Source organism: Tursiops truncatus, chromosome 1, assembly GCF_011762595.2.
Source record: "Tursiops truncatus isolate mTurTru1 chromosome 1, mTurTru1.mat.Y, whole genome shotgun sequence".
NCBI classification, from domain to species: Eukaryota; Metazoa; Chordata; class Mammalia; order Artiodactyla; family Delphinidae; genus Tursiops; species Tursiops truncatus.
In genome coordinates, this window is record NC_047034.1 from 59216330 (window position 1) to 59233514 (window position 17185).

The 17185-nt window shown below is 38.2% G+C and overlaps 1 long non-coding RNA gene across 1 annotated transcript; it reads left to right on the forward strand.

Moving 5' to 3' along the window:
• Positions 1-7258: 7258 nt before the first annotated feature.
• LOC109547179 (uncharacterized) lies at positions 7259-14918 on the forward strand. The gene is made up of 3 exons (XR_002172925.3): positions 7259-9624; positions 12546-12658; positions 14741-14918. It is a non-coding gene; the product is annotated as an uncharacterized lncRNA (long non-coding RNA).
• The last annotated feature ends 2267 nt before the right edge of the window (positions 14919-17185 follow it).

The following is a 17185-nucleotide window of genomic DNA, read 5'->3' on the forward strand; positions in this document are numbered from 1 at the left end:
ATAAATAAATAAATAAAGATTCATAAAAGAAATTTCTCAAAGACCTTGGGTTTAAGCTTCCTGAGACTTAGTTGTAAGAATGAAATATGCCTTGTTTACTTCACAGGGTTATTGCAATGACTGATTTGGGTATGAAATTTCTTTGTGAACTGAACCTTAAGTGTAGATTTTTTTTCCCACCCAAATCTTGTCTTTCAAGCATTCTTAGTGTAGGATTCTGGGTCTTATGCAAGGTCTTGAACAGAAGCAGTTCTGAGGCCTTCTCCTGAGATTAGAAACTAGAGAGATTCCTTCACTTGTGTTCAAATTGCAACCCAGTGCTCGGATTTTCACGGCAGAAGGTCAGCTCTGCTACCTGTGCCCTTGCTGCGGTGAGATGGAAGGGAATGGTTTGGGGGAATCAGACCCACTTGGTTGGGATCCTGTCTCTGCCTCTATGGGGTGAACCTGTAAGTCATTAACCTCTCTGAATTCCAGATTTATTTATGAAATAGGGATACCATTCTCTTCCTTACACAGTATGCTCCAGATTAAATGAAATAAACCCTTTCTCCCATAACCCGGAATACCAGCCTTTGTGAAATCAACAGAATCCAAGGGACACAGAATGGTCCATTCCTCTGGATTTGTTTGCCAGAGCTCAGTGGACCTGGGCTATATTATTTTAGTTTCCTCGAGAAATAGTTTATTAAATTAAGATTTAATCTTATGATTTAGCTCTGATAAGAAAAATCTCTCCCCTGAATGTTACCTGCTTCCCATGCGTGGCCCTAGTCTTCACCCCTAAGACTGTGCTCTGTTCTTTGACACATGTCTGAAACAGACCTAACTCCATAGTAATTTAATGAGAAGAGATGAGGCAAGAAAGAGGCTTTAGATCCAAACCACACTGTGGAAAATTAATTAAGTTATCCTTTGGACATCTATGCTCTTCCCATTCAAAGTTCCTATTCTCTGCAAGCACAAACCTGTAAATATTCTACTACAAACACAGACCTGTATTCACGTTGCTTTGAAGGAGGAGTTTAAGGTAAAGAGACTGCTTCCTTAGTTTGGGAAAACAGCAGATATGAAAGAACAGCCACAAGAAGCAAAGTTGGAACAAAATATTTTGGCAGAAACAAAATATTTAGAAGAAAATCAGTACCAAAGTGACCATGAAAATTAAGCTGTCTGAGAATTTTGAGAACCCTCAGAGAGGGTTTTGGGCTTCCATAATGATCGGTAGTGTAATGCATTGTATAATCTATTAATAATAGTCCATAAAATCCATTAATAATCTGGATTTTAAGGGGCAGAGAGACCCTACCTGACATCTGGGTTACATTCCTCATAGAATTTAATCCTTGGCCACAGGTATTATTATCCCCATTTCAAATTTTAGGAAACTGAGGCTCAGAGACATTAAATAACTTAAGTCCACATGGTTAGTAAGTGTTTGTTTCACAAGTAAGGAAAGGTGATATTAAAAAGAGCTGTGTGTGACAAGGGTTTAATTTCCAAAATATACAAACAGCTCATACAACTCAATACCAAAAAACAAACAACCCAATCAGAAAATGGGCAGAAGACCTAAGTAGACACTTTTCTGAAGAAGACATACAGATGGTCCACAGGCCCATGAAAAGATGCTCAACATCACTAATTATCAGAGAAAGGTAAATCAAAACTACAACGAGGTATCACCCCACATCAGTCAGAAAGGCCATCATTAAAAAGTCCACAAACAGTAAGTGCTGGAGAGAATGTGGAGAAAAGGGAACCCTCCTACACTGTTGGTGGGAATGTAAATTGGTGCAGCCACTATGGAGAACAGTATGGAGGTTACTTTAAAAATAGAGCTACATATGATGTTGAGCATATATCCAGAGAAAACTCTAATTTGAAAAGATGCATGCACCTGAATGTTCACAGTAGCACTATTTACAATAGCCAAGACATGGAAACAACCTAAATGTCCATCAACGGATGAATGGATAAAGAAGATGTGATATATATACACAGTGGAATATTACTCAGCCATAAAAAAGAATGAAATAATGCCATTTGCAGCAACATGGATGGACCTAGAGATTATCATATTAAGTGAAGTCAGACAGAGAAAGACAAATATCATATGATACCACTTATACGCAGAATTTAAAATATGGCACAAATGGACACATTTACAAAACAGAAACAGACTCGTAGACACAGAAAACAAACTTATGGTTACCAAAGGGGAAAGGTGGTAGGGAGGGATAAATTAGGTGTTTGGGACTAGCAGATACAAACTATATAAAATAGATAAACAACAAGGTCCTACTGTATAGCACAGGGAACTATATTCAATATCTTATAATGAAAAAATATGAAAAAGAATATATATGTATAACTGAATCACTTTGCTGTGCAGCAGATACTAACACATTTAAAATAAATAAATAAGTAAAATCAAAAATAAATAAAATAAAGACATTAAACTAATACATTAAAAAATAAAAAATAAATAAAATAAATTTTAAAAATAAATAAATTAAAAATAAAATAAAAGGAGCTCTGTGTCTAATGCTGAAAAGGGAATTAAAAAAATCACTCAAAGTGGATTTTATTTTATTTTTTAATTTTTAATTTTTTTGACCGCACTTTGGTCTTCATTGCTGTGCATGGGCTTTCTCTAGTTGCGATGAGCAGGGGCTACTCTTCGTTGCAGTGCACAGGCTTCTCATGGCGGTGGCTTCACTTGTTGTGGAGCAAGGACTCTAGGCACGTGGGCTCAGTAGTTGTGGCAGGCAGGCTCTAGAGCACAGGCTCAGTAGTTGTGGTGCATGGGCTTAGTTTCTCCGCGGCATGTGGGATCTTCCCGGACCAGGGCTCAAACCCATGTCCCCTGCATTGGCAGGGGGGTTCTTAACCACTGCGCTACCAGGGAAGTCCCAGATTTGATTTTAAATACTAATGCTGGGCTCCTTGAGCAGGCGAAAAGAATGTGTCCATTCCCCAGTTCACACCAAAATCATCCAAGAAAGTGACCTTGAGAGAACAGGCTGTGTTTCTTGATCTCAGCATCCTTAGAACACATCTCTACATATGGAGGTCAATAGATGCTCAAAATAGTTATTGAGTGTTAAATTATATGGGCATGTTTAGTGTGAAGAGGGGCTGATGGCATGGGATAGTGGTTTTCAACTAACCAATTAAACATCTACTGCAAACTCCCTATTATAAGAAATGTTACCAGAGACTTGAACACACAGGGGCTGAGTCATGCCCTGAGGGACCCAGCATCTGGAAGTGGAGGGAAGAAAACACCTCTAACTGCAAGTGGAGGCAGTGTGAACTATGGCATGCTGGGTGTGCAAGCTAAGAGACACCACGGTCCAGAGTAGACAGGGGCCACTTGTCAAAGGGCAGCAGAATTTATAGCTAAAGTAGATTCTGAGGGAGGTCTAATTAGGAACCAGAAGGTAAGTTAAGTATCCAAGACAAAGGTATTGAAGTCAGAGATGTCAGACAGGTTTATAAGCTTAGCAGAGAACCAGATGGAAAAGGTACAGAATAGCTTTAAACACCAGACTAACACTGATGAAGTTAACTCGGTAGTTTCTGGGAAAACTTGAGCAAGAGAGGGACAGGATCACAATGATGTTCTGGGAAGATCAGCACGTCTAGGGGTTTAGGAATGGAAAGAAGAGGAAGCAGGGAGACTGGCCAGTAAATGTAATCATTCAAGCATGATGACTACGGTGGAGCCAGGAAGATTCCAAAGTGAAACATGATCAAGGCTTTGGTCACTGGTTGGGGTCCAGAGACTGGGAGGGGGACTGCAAGGGAGTGTGACAAAGAATTCAGAAAGGAAAGACACAAAACAAAGACTCTGGTTAAAAATGGTTTATGCAAATGTTCTTTTTTTTTTCTTTTACAAAGATCTTGTAGGAAAGTCCCTCCTTTGTTATATTTCCTCTGCTTGAACATATCTCTTTTATTCTTAATATAGGATTGAGTCAAGGATATGTCAAAATGGCTTTGGATTCACGAAGACAAGTGGTGGAGGAGACTGAGGATGGAAAAAGTTCCCAAACTAAGGGATTTTAAAGATGTGGGTTTGAATCAATTCTGACCCTTAAATGAAAGCAATCCGAGTTTAGTTTCCAAAATACAGTTTTGACAGAAACCCTCATGCAAACTGGCCTCCCCTGTCTCAGTGTGCTGGGACCTGTCCATTGAGCTCATTTTTGATTATGTGGTCAGTTTCAGGCGGATTTAGAGTTAACAGACAGGAGGCATGTTTGATGATACCTATGACATGCACAATTGTGCTAGTTACTTCTGAAGCACTGTGTGAATGTTCTAGAGAAATCAGTGTTTCCTTAGAAAGCATATACTCACCGGAGTAGTTTCTGAACTTTTCTGTTATGAAGAATACTCATTAGTTTAAAAATTACAGGATAGTAGTTATTTTTATTACCCACTAATTGAGAAAATACAGATTATATATGGATGCTAAAAATAAAAGCTCCTTACCCAGAGGGAAGTTAAGGCCCAGAGATTAGAAACTACTGCTTGTTGCTACACTGCAATATGTTTAAAGAGCCCAGCTTTATAGATATCAGGCCTCTCATCTTCATCAAAGAGTATATTCAACTGCACTCCTCATGCAAAAACGTCTATGTTTGATTTCATGGAGGTGTATAGGACACAACAATTAATCAATTCTATTACACATGGAACGTGTACAGAAATAGGTCATATCATAGACTATATAGCAGGTGTCAGTAAGTTTTAAAGAACCAGAATCATACAGATCAAAGCTTCCTCTGTTATAAGTTAATTAAAAAAAATAAACTTTTGAAAATCCCAGTATGCTTAATAATTTTAAAATATTTAAATAACTCCTAAGTCAAAAAAATCACCAAAATTTGATTATAATTGAATAATATTTAAGATACTACATTTGGTAATTGTGGAGTACAGCAATATCAAGAAATATCCAAGATATTTCCAAGAAATATCAAGGAAATTTTATCATTTTAATGCTTATATTAGAAAAGCAAAAAGGCAAAAATTAAACACCCCACTTAAGAAGTTAGAGGACAAAAATGATAGAATAAACCATAAGAAAGTAAAAAAAGAGGGAAATAATAAATTTAAGAGCAGAAATTAATATATAGAAAAAAATAGAGAATCAAAGAGGATCAAAAAGTAGACAAACTGATCAAGGAAATAAAGAAAAATGGTATAAATATACAACATTAGGAGTATAGAAAAGATACAGCTAATGATATCAGAGATGATTTTTCTTTAATTAAAACATTAAGAACAACTTAATAAAAATATATTTGGTAATAGTCAAAATAAACAAATTTGCTGAAAAAAAAGTACTTGCCAAATTTACTATTTACTCCTGAAGAAATAAAAAGCCTGAATGGTCTCCTATAATCAATAAAGAATTTGAAACTGGAGTTAAAACTCTTCCCACAAAGTAAACATCAGGCTCAGATAGTTTTACACGTGAGTTCTACGAATTAAAAAAAAAAAACTACCCGGATTTTTTCCAAATATATCCAACATTTTCTAGAGATATGAAAAGAACTATCCCCCAATTATTTTATGGAGGCCAAAATATCCTTGATTTAAAAACCAGATAAAGACTTTGCAAGAAAAAGAAATTACAGTCCAATCTCATTTATGGATATATGTGAAAAAATCTTAAACACAGTATTAGCAAGCCAAATATAGCAGAAAATAAAAAATATAACTTCATGCTCAATTTATTTCTGAACTATAAGGGTAGAATTTGCATTAGAAAATTTCTAACCATAATCACCTTCTTAATAGCTTAGTGGAGAAAAACCCCATAATCAACTCAATCAATATTGCAAAAAAAAGAATTCATGGTTTTTAAAAAGGAAAAGAAAAGCTTTTAGCAAGCTAGAAGAGGGAATTTCCTTAACCAGAAAAAAGGGATTCCTAGTAAACACTATGACAAACATCATCCTTAATGGTGAATTGTTAGAAGCTGTGCCTCTTTAATTGGGGGTCAGCCAATGCTACTGACCAACTGTAGTAGCCCGTGAAATTCACCACTCAGATCTCCTGTTTAGGGAGCCAAGTTGACTGACATTCCTAGCTGCTACCCCTCTGGATCCACCACCACTTTCATGCTGAGGCTACACATCATTCAGGCTGCTCTCAGTCAGTGACTGACAAAATTTCTGATATAGCTTGAGCCCATCATATGGGTGTGGACTCTAATGGGCAACCTTGCCTCAAGGATTCCCTTTTAGCCTGGCTGAAGCTGTCTCAGGGCTGTGCTACAGTCTGAAATCCTTCCTACTCACTTCTCCTTCCTTTCTCTTCTTTTTATAGGTGCCATGCTTGCACCCCATCCTGGAGGCTCTTCCTATCTACTTCTGCTCTGTTCCCTTTATCCTTCACAGGTGTTTCTTTTAAAGAAAATACTAAGAACAACTTAATGGTCAACACAGCTCTTGAACGTCTACCCATCTAAGTGCCTATTTCTTGGAGAACCTGTACTGACACACCAACCACACACTAGCCACGACTACTTCTATTCAGCACTGCACTGTGCACTGGAGGTCTGGCCAGCGCAGTCTCTGAACCTCAGCTTAGGTTCTAGACACACTAGAGTAGTTGCTTTTCCTTGAATTCACTCTGTGCTTTTCTGTTTCCGAATCTTTACTTGAGCCATTACCTCCACTTTCCCCATTCTCCATTTATTTAAGTCTAGCCCATCCTATAAGACCCAGCTCACAAAAGGGGATTTTTCCTAAATTTCTAAATTGGAGTAATCTTTTCCTCTACTAAAATTCAACAGAACTCTGTGAATTCCCATTGTGTCATACATATCTTATTTATGTGTATGATTCTTCTACTAGATAATTAACTCCTGAAATTGGCCACAGCTAGATAATTAACTCCTGAAAATTGCTTGCAACTGTGCTCATAAATGTTAGAATTATCAAGATCAAAACCTAATCCATCTATAAAGATATATATAATAAAAAAAATGAAATAATGCCATTTACAGCAACATGGATGGACCTAGAGATTATCATGCTAAGTGAAGTAAGTCAGACAAAGACAAATACCATATGATATCACTTATATGTTAAATCTAAAAAATGATAACAAATCAACTTATTTACAAGACAGAAATAGACTCACAGACATTGAAAACAAACTTATGGTTACTAAAGGGGAAAGGGGTGGGGGAGGGATAAATGAGGAGTTTGGGATTAAGAGATACACACTATTATACATAAACTAGGTAAACAACAAGGACCTACTGTGTAGTACAGGGAACTATATTCAATATCTTGTAATAACTTAGAATGGAAAACAATCTGAAAACTGAATCACTTTGCTGTACACCTGAAACTAATACAACAGTGTAAGTCAACTATACTTCAATTAAAAAAAAACCTAATGCATCTATTTATGGGTGGCAAATAAAAATGAAAAAATACTAATACAAAACATTTTCACTTATTCCAACACACTTCATCTCAGGGATAACAGAATAAATGTCAGCATGGATCCAAACCCGGCAGAGGTCTGGTTAGCTACAAGATCATTTTAGCTTTCCTTTTGCGGGAAGGACTCTGAACAGTTCTCCCCTGAAAAAAAAAAAATAGTTCCAACATGTAATTAAACTAGTATTCAGGAAGTTCTCCTTTACATCTAGCTTAAATTCCTCTTGCTACGACCTCAGTATATTTTCTGTTCTTTGGGGGAACTGGTACAGACAGGTATGATTGACCAACTCTTCCACAAAGAGAAAGCCAATATTCTAGTTACAGTTAACCCAAGATTTTATTTTTGCCAACTCTTGAGTGCTTTTAAAAATTGTAACAGAATCTGGTGGTGGCCCTGAACTATTCCCCTCTGGGTAAGGGTCTGCTTCTCCTGGTTAGGGTTTGCATTTCTCCCATGGCTGGCGCTGTTGTAGGCTAGGCCACTTCCTCAAAGCAGGAGAGAGATTCGGTGGGTCATCTGGAAATATTCCCTGAGGTTATAGGCCACCACTTCCCCTTCCTGCTCTATTGAAATGTAATGCCCAAGCTTGCCTCCCTGGCCAAGCCCTAGCCAGCCCCCAGGTTGGCTCTTTTGTGTGTCAGCCTATGACTACCTATCAAACACTTTCGGATCATGCCCATAATAAGAAAGTCCTGGGAAAACCTGTGGGCTGGGGTTCTGACTCATGCACCCCACCAACAATAGCAAAGGCAAACAAACAAGGCATTTGGGCAGCAGGGTGTTCTGCCATAAGTGAAGATAAATCTAACTTTCAGCTTTGTAATGCTGACAAGGAGTATGCCAAGAAACTCACTTTTCCTCAGAAGCAACTTGTTATTGCCAGATATCCTGTTCATCTGATTGGAGAGGAGGTTCCCTTTGTATTCTGAGACTCCGTCCTGACTGTGAATACCAGTTGAACAGCATCCACCCTAGGCTGCAGGACAGAGATGGGGTGCAGAATGGAGTTGTTGTTCCTTAGCTCTGGAGCATCTGGTAGATGCTGAATGATAAATGAGCAGTTAGCGCAAACACTGACACTAGTTAATCAGAGTTTGCTTTACCCGTCTTTCTCTGACCCTGTATTTATTGGGCTTTAGAGAATAGTGAACTTGGAATTTAAAAGGCTTGAGTTTAACCCCAGGTCCTGAGTGCATAGCTATGTCTTATTTTCCATGGCTTTAAAATGAAAATATCACCTGCAGAAGGTCTCTGCAGCTAACGTTGCTCCTAAATTGCTCTTATGGACCCCCAAAATATCCAAACCAAGAGACTCTAATACAGGGCTACTTTGTCATTTTTATAAATGTAATGTGGATACCCTCAAAGCTCCTGCAGTGACTATTCCAGGGCACACCGTTTATGTTGTATTACACATGAATCACACCCCTTAGGGTTACATAATACTCTGGATACTATAATGTGATATTTGTACAAGAAATAGTTACTCTTTATTGATAAACTAACACAATTGTCTCAAATCCACGTAACAATGTTGCAAGAAGGAACTGTTATCTCCATTTTACAAATGGGAAATCAGGGTCATAAAAGTTCAATATGTTGACCTCTCTTTCCCCCTAAGAAAGTAAATAGTTAAGGATGAGGAATAAGGCTTTGTAATCTGTTTGTCTGATTCTAAAATGTGGGCTTTTCTTACTACTCTATCAATATCAAATACCTTAGCTGTAAATGGGTATTCCCTCATCCATTCAACAGATGCTTATTGAATGCTATTAATAATAACAGTCAACAGCTACTGACCACACACTATGTACCAGGCTGAGGACACAATTGGGGACAAGACCAACTTTGTCCCTGCATGCATGGAACTTACTGGAAAGAAAAACATTAGGCAACTAAGACAATAGCTAATACATTTGGGTTTAATATGTGACATATGTTGTTCTACGTGTTTTACATATATTTATTTAATCCTCACACCAACCCTGTGAGGTAGATATTATTTTTCTGTTTTGCAGATAAAGAAGCTGAGGAAGAAGGATGACTTGCCCAGGATTACACAGCTGGTCAATGACAGATCTGGGATTAAAGACCAGGGAGTCTAGCTCCAAAGGGCACTTAACTACTAGCAATACTAACGATGATGTAAATCATTATTTCCTGACTACTGTAGTAAACGCTATAAAGTAAAGGCATGGTGTGAAAGCATGTAATATTGGATTTATTTATTTTTATTCAAAGGATATTAGTCTCAGTTTTTATTAAAATCCATACATGCATTTATAAAGAGAAAGAAGTTTAGGAATATGTGTGTGTGCATATTTTTTTTAAGGACTTTAAACAGTTATTTATTTATTTACTTATATTTTTTTGGCTGTGTTGGGTCTTCATTGCTGTGCACGGGCTTTCTCTAGTTGCGGCGAGAGGGGGATACTCTTCGTTGCGGGTCGCGGGCTTCTCATTGCGGTGGCTTGTCTTTGTTGCGGAGCACGGGCTCTAGGTGCACGGGCTCAGTAGTTGTGGCTCGCGGGCTCTACAGCACAGACTCAGTAGTTGTGGCGCATGGGCTTAGTTGCTCCACGGCATGTGGGATCTTCCTGGACAAGGGCTCAAACCCATGACCCCTGCATTGGCAGGCGGATTCTTAACCACTGTGCCACCAGGGAAGTCCTGTGTGTGTGTATTTTATATCAAATTTTTAACCACTATTTTCTAGGAGTTCAAGCAATTTAAAAAATTTTATTATTTATGATTTTTTTGTAATATCCAATTTTTAAAAACAAGAATAACCTATTAATTTTATCATTACAGAAAATGATAGAGCCCTTTTAATCTTGGGAAAATGCTATAAAAACTGAATTTTGATTAAGAAATTATCTTTTAGTGGGGCTGAGGGGGGGAAAACTGATGTTCAAAGGAAAAAAAAATTCACAATGACTCTTTCCATGATTCACCTCTGTGGTCAAAATAAATAAAAACCACTAAATATTTCAACTAAATATTGAATAAGAGTCCTTTGGCTTCAGAAGATCTCACACTATACTCAAAGTTTTTAATTCAAAATTTTGATTTAAATCAAATAAGATAAACACCAGTAAGGGCTTACTCTTCACGAGAGGTATGTTATAAGGAAAGACCAAAGCCTTCTAAATCATTCAGAACTGGGTCCAAATCCTGACTCTTCCACTTCTGAATTAAATGAATTTGCCACACTTATTTCATCTCTCTGAGGCTCCATTTCCACATTTGTGTATAAAACAGAGGATATGTCAGTGCTGCAGGGTTGTTATGAGATTAAAGTCCACTGTGAGATTAAATATCATCTACATAGGGTACGTGGCTTTTGCTCAATAAGTCATAATTTCTCTAATAAAGTGAACATTTTGTTTTAATATGAATGCTCAGGTTTATACCATAAAGTATTTCAACCCCTGCCCTTTTTAGTGAAATGTGTTATAAACAACACTCAGTGCTAGTAAGAAAAAGAAGTCTAGAATGATATATGTATATACGTGTGTATATATATGTGCTTATTTATATATCTATTATCTCTGAGTGTTAGGATTTCAAGTGAGTTTTTAAAATGTTTCCTTATTAAGGTGACTTCCATCTGTGCTTTTCTGGGAAGCCCTCCCTGGCCCTAGTCTGCTCTTTCAGGGCTGGCTCTGGGGGTGAGGGAGGAAGCAGCAGCAGCAGATGCGACAGTCTCTAGGGACATAGGGAACAGATCTCGAGAAAGAAGAAAGAGAAGTCTAGAATGTCCATCTGTAACATACATTTATTTGTTTTCAGACTCTCTTCCCCTGGAAAGTTTTAAATACTTTCTGTATCTGATAGGACATAAAACCAAATTTCTCCTACCAATACCTTTCCATGGTTACCCAGTGTGGTTAAATGCATGTCTCAGGTGTTGGAGGTGGAGGTTGTCTTTTTAGAAGAAAAAGACAAAGTGCTCTGACTCCTCAAGGGCTGGAATCAAGGAATAAACCTATGTTGCTGTAACCTGTGGAAAAGAAACCTATAAACCTAGTAAACCTAATGGCTCAGTAAATGACCCAATAAACCTAAGTTCTGAATTTTTTAACTTCAGATTTCCCCCTAAATTTGCCCCATCTTAAAATGATTGATGGCTTCTTTTCTAGAAAGATGAAACCATTATCAAGCCAGAATGCTGAGGCTAACTTAGCTAGTCTTTTTTTTTTTTTTTTTTTGGCGGCACGCGGGCCTCTCACTGTTGCGGCCTCTCCCGTTGCGGAGCACAGGCTCCGGACGCACAGGCTCAGCGGCCATGTCTCACGGGCCCAGCCGCTCCGCGGCATGTGGGATCTTCCCGGACCGGGGCCCGAACCCGTGTCCCCTGCATCAGCAGGCAGACTCTCAACCACTGCGCCACCAGGGAAGCCCACTTAGCTAGTCTTGATTGCTAATTACTGTTTGAACTTTTTCAAAGTATAAAATACACGTGAAAAAGGGTACAGGTCAAGAATGTACAGCTTGATGAATTTTCACCAGCTGAACACATCTGCGTAATCAGCACCCAGATCAAGAAACAGATCGTTACCACACCCGAGCAGCTTCCTCCACTACTTTTTTCAGTCAAGGGTAACCGCTTTCCTGATTTCCAACAGCACAGGTTGGTCCAACCTGTTTTTGCACTTTATCTATAGAATCTTTCAACATGTTCTCTTTTTTTATGTTTTCTTTTTTCACTCAGCATTTCATCTATGAGACTCATCCGTATTGTTGTGTATAGACTGTTCTTCATCATTGCTTTAGGGCAACCTGTTGCATGTGTAACATTTTTTGATCAGATATTTATTTTCAACACATAGAGTTAAAAAATAATTATGCACTGGTGTTAAGGCTTTCTTTCTCTAATTTCCTAACCCCCCAACATGTAGTTTCCTAATGGAGTTAGTCAAGGAAACTTTTCACTATAGAAAGGAAAATGTTGGATTCCCGTTAATTCTGCCTTGTTTAGATTTTTCCACAATGGGAAGTGTTAACAGGGGAAGTGTAATGATGCCTGGGAAAGACATCCACTGTTTGTCATCCAAATTTGCCAGGCTGGTGTAACTGACTTCCCGTGTAATTCCCGAGGCACTTGAAGACAGGAAAAGATGCTGCCGTCTCGCTGCTCCCGTAGGAGCGCCCAAACCAAAGCTGGAGCCAGGCCCAGGTGTGACGTGGTTTAAATTGGTCTCTGGTGCTGCCCCATTCTCCTTATTACCATCTGCAATCTCCTATTGCTCACTAACAAGTCTGTGATTATGGTCTTCTTCATCAGTAGATATACACCACCTAGAAATGACTTAACCCAGTAGTTTTCCATTATTTCACCACCTCCTATCAACCCAGTTGGGATTTTAGAGATAGTTTGAATAAGGCAATATCCCTAGACCATGCTACGATCTTTTGTATGTAATTGTGTCTTTATGTCAGAGATACTTGGAGATCAAGTGTCTCCTAAGGAGAGGAATATGAGTTGACAAACCTAGTAAGATATAGGAGACCCTAGTGAGAATATGAATCTTTTACAGGCAATGGAAAACAATTTGTCATTCCACACTAAAGAATGGGGTCTGCTAATACCATTCAGCATTCTTCTAGAACGGTGAGGTCAGTCATGTGCATGGAAATGGGAAGAGCCAGAAATCTCGTGCTCCCCTCTGTGTCTCCCTTGATCTGGTGTTATCATGGTCACAATGGGGAAACACACGTTACCTCACTCTTCAAAATACTGGTCGTCTCTTCTCCCTTTTTAGTTAGGTAGTTGTTTAATAAACTTGCCTTGTACAAAGCAGATGCTCAACAACAATAATAAGGTCTACCTTTCCCAGGGATGTTGGCACTTTAGCAGAGGATCCTGAATGCCTAAATCTAAATCCAAAGGATAAATGTCAAGTTTATAGGTTAGAATAAAAATAATAACAGGAGGCTTCCCTGGTGGCACAGTGGTTGAGAGTCCGCCTGCCGATGCGGGGGACGCGGGTTCGTGCCCCGGTCCGGGAGGATCCCGCATGCCGCGGAGCGGCTGGGCCCGTGAGCCATGGCCGCTGAGCCTGTGCGTCCGGAGCCTGTGCTCCGCAACGGGAGAGGCCACAGCACTGAGAGGCCCTCGTGCCGCGAAAAAAATAAATAAATAAATAATAATAATAATAACAGGTATTAGTTTTTAGAGCATTTGCTAGGTGCTGGGTACTATGTGAAGCACTGTAAATGCATTATCTTGTTTAATCCTCTTATTATCCTCATTTTATGACTGAAGCATTGAGCTCTAGTAAATTTCTGAAGGTCAAGACAGCTGATAAGTGGCAGAATTGTAATTCAATTACAGCCAAATCTGTCTGATCGAAGAGCCAAGTTCTCAATCATTACAACATAGACACTTTCTTGTGGATTGTGCATTTACTTCTCCGCTGTAACAGTTCTGCTTTTTACTGCTTACTGCCATTATTTTCTTTGCTCTGTCACATATTGCATCGAACTTGTTTTTTCTCACACCTGTCCCTGATGCCATATTCTCTTTTGTCTCATTGCACATAGCAAATAGCCAATTGTATAAAATAGTCTCCTGATTTTTCAGGTTCATAAAGTAAAATACTTTCTAGAGAAAGGCTTTTCTCAGCTCCTGGCTTGGTTCCTGTTTATTATGAAGCATTTCTTCTCCTTCCTATTTAGTCTCCAAGATTTTTTTAAATCTTTTTTTTTTTTTGGCTGTACCATGCAGCATGTGGGATCTTAATTCCCCGACCAGGGATTGAACTCACACCCCCTACATTGGAAGTGCAGAGTCTTAACCACTGGACTGCCAAGGAAGTCCCTAGTCTCCATGATTTTGATTTATTGATGTTCATTGTCATTCACAAACCTGAAACGATAGTTTCAAGCATTTGTCTTAAATTACTTACTGAAGCTTCCTAGGGCAAGGACAAGGTAGCAGGCTAGATGGAGTGGAAGCCCAGAACTCCTGCCAGATGAGCTGCAGGGTTTCATTAGCTAGGACTAGGGGTACAGATCTCAGATCCCATTTCTGAGGCATGGCTGTACATAGATGTTCTCTCCACGATGCATCTGGGTACTGAGGTTAGGCAATTTAGAGGAGAAAGCCAGACTGTGGCAAAATCTTACTCACTTGTGATATAGGGTCGAGCCTTTTTGTCATTATTACTATAGTTACTGAAAAAGAAACCCCACTGAAGTAATGGCATTGGAGACAAGGAGATTGCTGACATTTTCTTTTATTGCACAATCTTCCTAGGAATCCTGAAACCTGACTGTCCAATCATGGAATTTTTTAGAAACTGAGCTGGTCCAGGAAGGAGAGCTTTTTAGAGAAGCATCCCTGAAATCACATCACAGCAACTGCCAACTTTGCCTAAACACAGAGCCCGGTGGTGCTGGCGTAAGTGAACACTCTACATGCACTTTGTTGCTGCTGCAGCTCTTAATTTGTGCAGCTTTGTGTCCAGGTCATATATACTTTGTGGATATTTCAGAAGCATTTGTGGCTCCATACAGGTACACAGAGGAATGTGCAGTGGCTGAACTTTTGGCCAAATGGGGTCTTGGAAACCTGCATGGTGACATGGGAAGAACAGGGGCTTTGAAGTCAGACTTCACGACCTTGGATTTAAGAAGTGGTTCTAGTATTAGCTCTGCAGTCCTGGACAAGGCAACCAACTTGCTTAAGTTTTAATTTTATCATCTGCACAATGTCACTCACACAGCCTATAATCAACATCGCATACTAGTATTGCTGATTTTAAGTCAGTTTCTCCCTCTAGACTAAGGTCCATAAGGAGAAGGATATGTCTTGCTCATTGCTACATTTTACCATGCCTAGTACGCCGTCTGGCAAGAACTAGGTGATCAATAAACAGTTATTAAGTTAATAAGAAGCTCTATAACAACAAAAAATATCTACTGGGATTTTTATTATAATTGGGATTATATAGAATTAGATTAATTTTAGGAGTATCTATATTTTTATGACTCATAAACATAATATATCTTTTTGTTTCTGTAATGTTTTCACTAAGGTTTTATAATTTTTGCTACAAAGGGTCACACATGTTTTGTTAGGTTTATCCCCAGGTATGTGAAGTTTTTATAACACTGTAAAAGTCTTCTTATAAAAACATCAGATTTTCTAATTCTTGGGGTTGATGCTTAGAATTGAAACTTAACTTTGTATATTATTTCTTTATTAAGTCACATTTTAAAGTTTTGTTACTAGTTCTAATAATTTATCTGTAGATTCACTGAGGTTTTCTACCAGACAATTACATCATTTGCAAATAAAGATGATTTTATTTCTTATTCTCAAGTCCTTACATCTTTTTTCCTTTTATTCCTCGTCTTTTGTTTAATTGAAGTATAGTTAATGTACAATATTATATGTTTCAGGTGTACAATATAGTAATTCACAATTTTTAAAGATTATACTCCATTTATAGTTGTTATAAAATATTGCCTATATTCCCTGTGTTGTACAATATATCCTTGTAGCTTATTTGATACATAATAGTTTGTGCTTCTTAATCCCCTACCCTTATATTGCCCCTCCCCGCTTCCCTCTCCCTACTGGTAAGCGCTAGACTGTTCTCTATATCTGTGAGTCTGTTTCTTTTTTGTTATATTCACTAGTTCTTGTACTTTTTAGATTCCACACATAAGTGATATCATACAGTATTTGTCTTTCTCTGTCTGACTTATTTCACTTAGCATAATACCCTCCAAGTCCATCCATGTTGTTGCAAATGGCAGAACGCATGAACAAATTGGAGAACAAAAACCATATAATCACCTCAATAGATGCAGAAAAAGCTTTTGATAAAATCAAACATCCATTTCTGATAAAAACTCTCCAGAAAGTGGACATAGAGGGAACATACCTCAACATAAGAAAGGCCATATATGACAAACCCACAGCTAATATCATACTCAATGGTGAAAAGCTGAAAGCATTTCCTCTAAGATCAGGAACAAGTCAAGGATATCCACTCTCACAACTTTTATTCAACATAGTTTTGGAAGTCCTAGCCATGGCAATCAGAGAAGGAAAAGAAATAAAAAGGAATCCAAATTGGAAAAGAAGTAAAACTGTCACTGTTTGCAGATGGCATCATACTATACATAGAAAATCCTAAAGATGCCACCAGAAGACTACTAGAACTCAACAATGAATTCAGTAAAGTTGAGGATACAAAATTAATATACATAAATCTGTTGCATTTCTATACACTAACAACAATATCAGAAAGAGAAATTTAAAAAATACTATTTACCATCTCATCAAAAAGAATAAACTATCTAGGAATAAACCTACCCAAGGAGGTAAAAGACCTATACTAGGAAAACTATAAGACACTGTTGAAAGAAACTGAAGACAACACAGATGGAAAGATACCATGTTCTTGGATTGGAAGAATTAATATCATTAAAATGACCATTCTACCCAAGGCAATCTACAGATTCAATGCAATCCCTATCAAAAGACCAATGGCATTTTTCACAAAACTAGAACAAATAATTTCAAAATTTGTGTAGAAACACAATAGACCCTGAATAGCCAAAACAACCTTGAGAAAGCAGGACAGAGCTGGAGGAATCACGCTTCCTGACTTCAGACTATACTATAGAACTATAGTGACCAAAGCAGTATCGTACTGACACAAAAACAGACACATAAATCAATGGAACA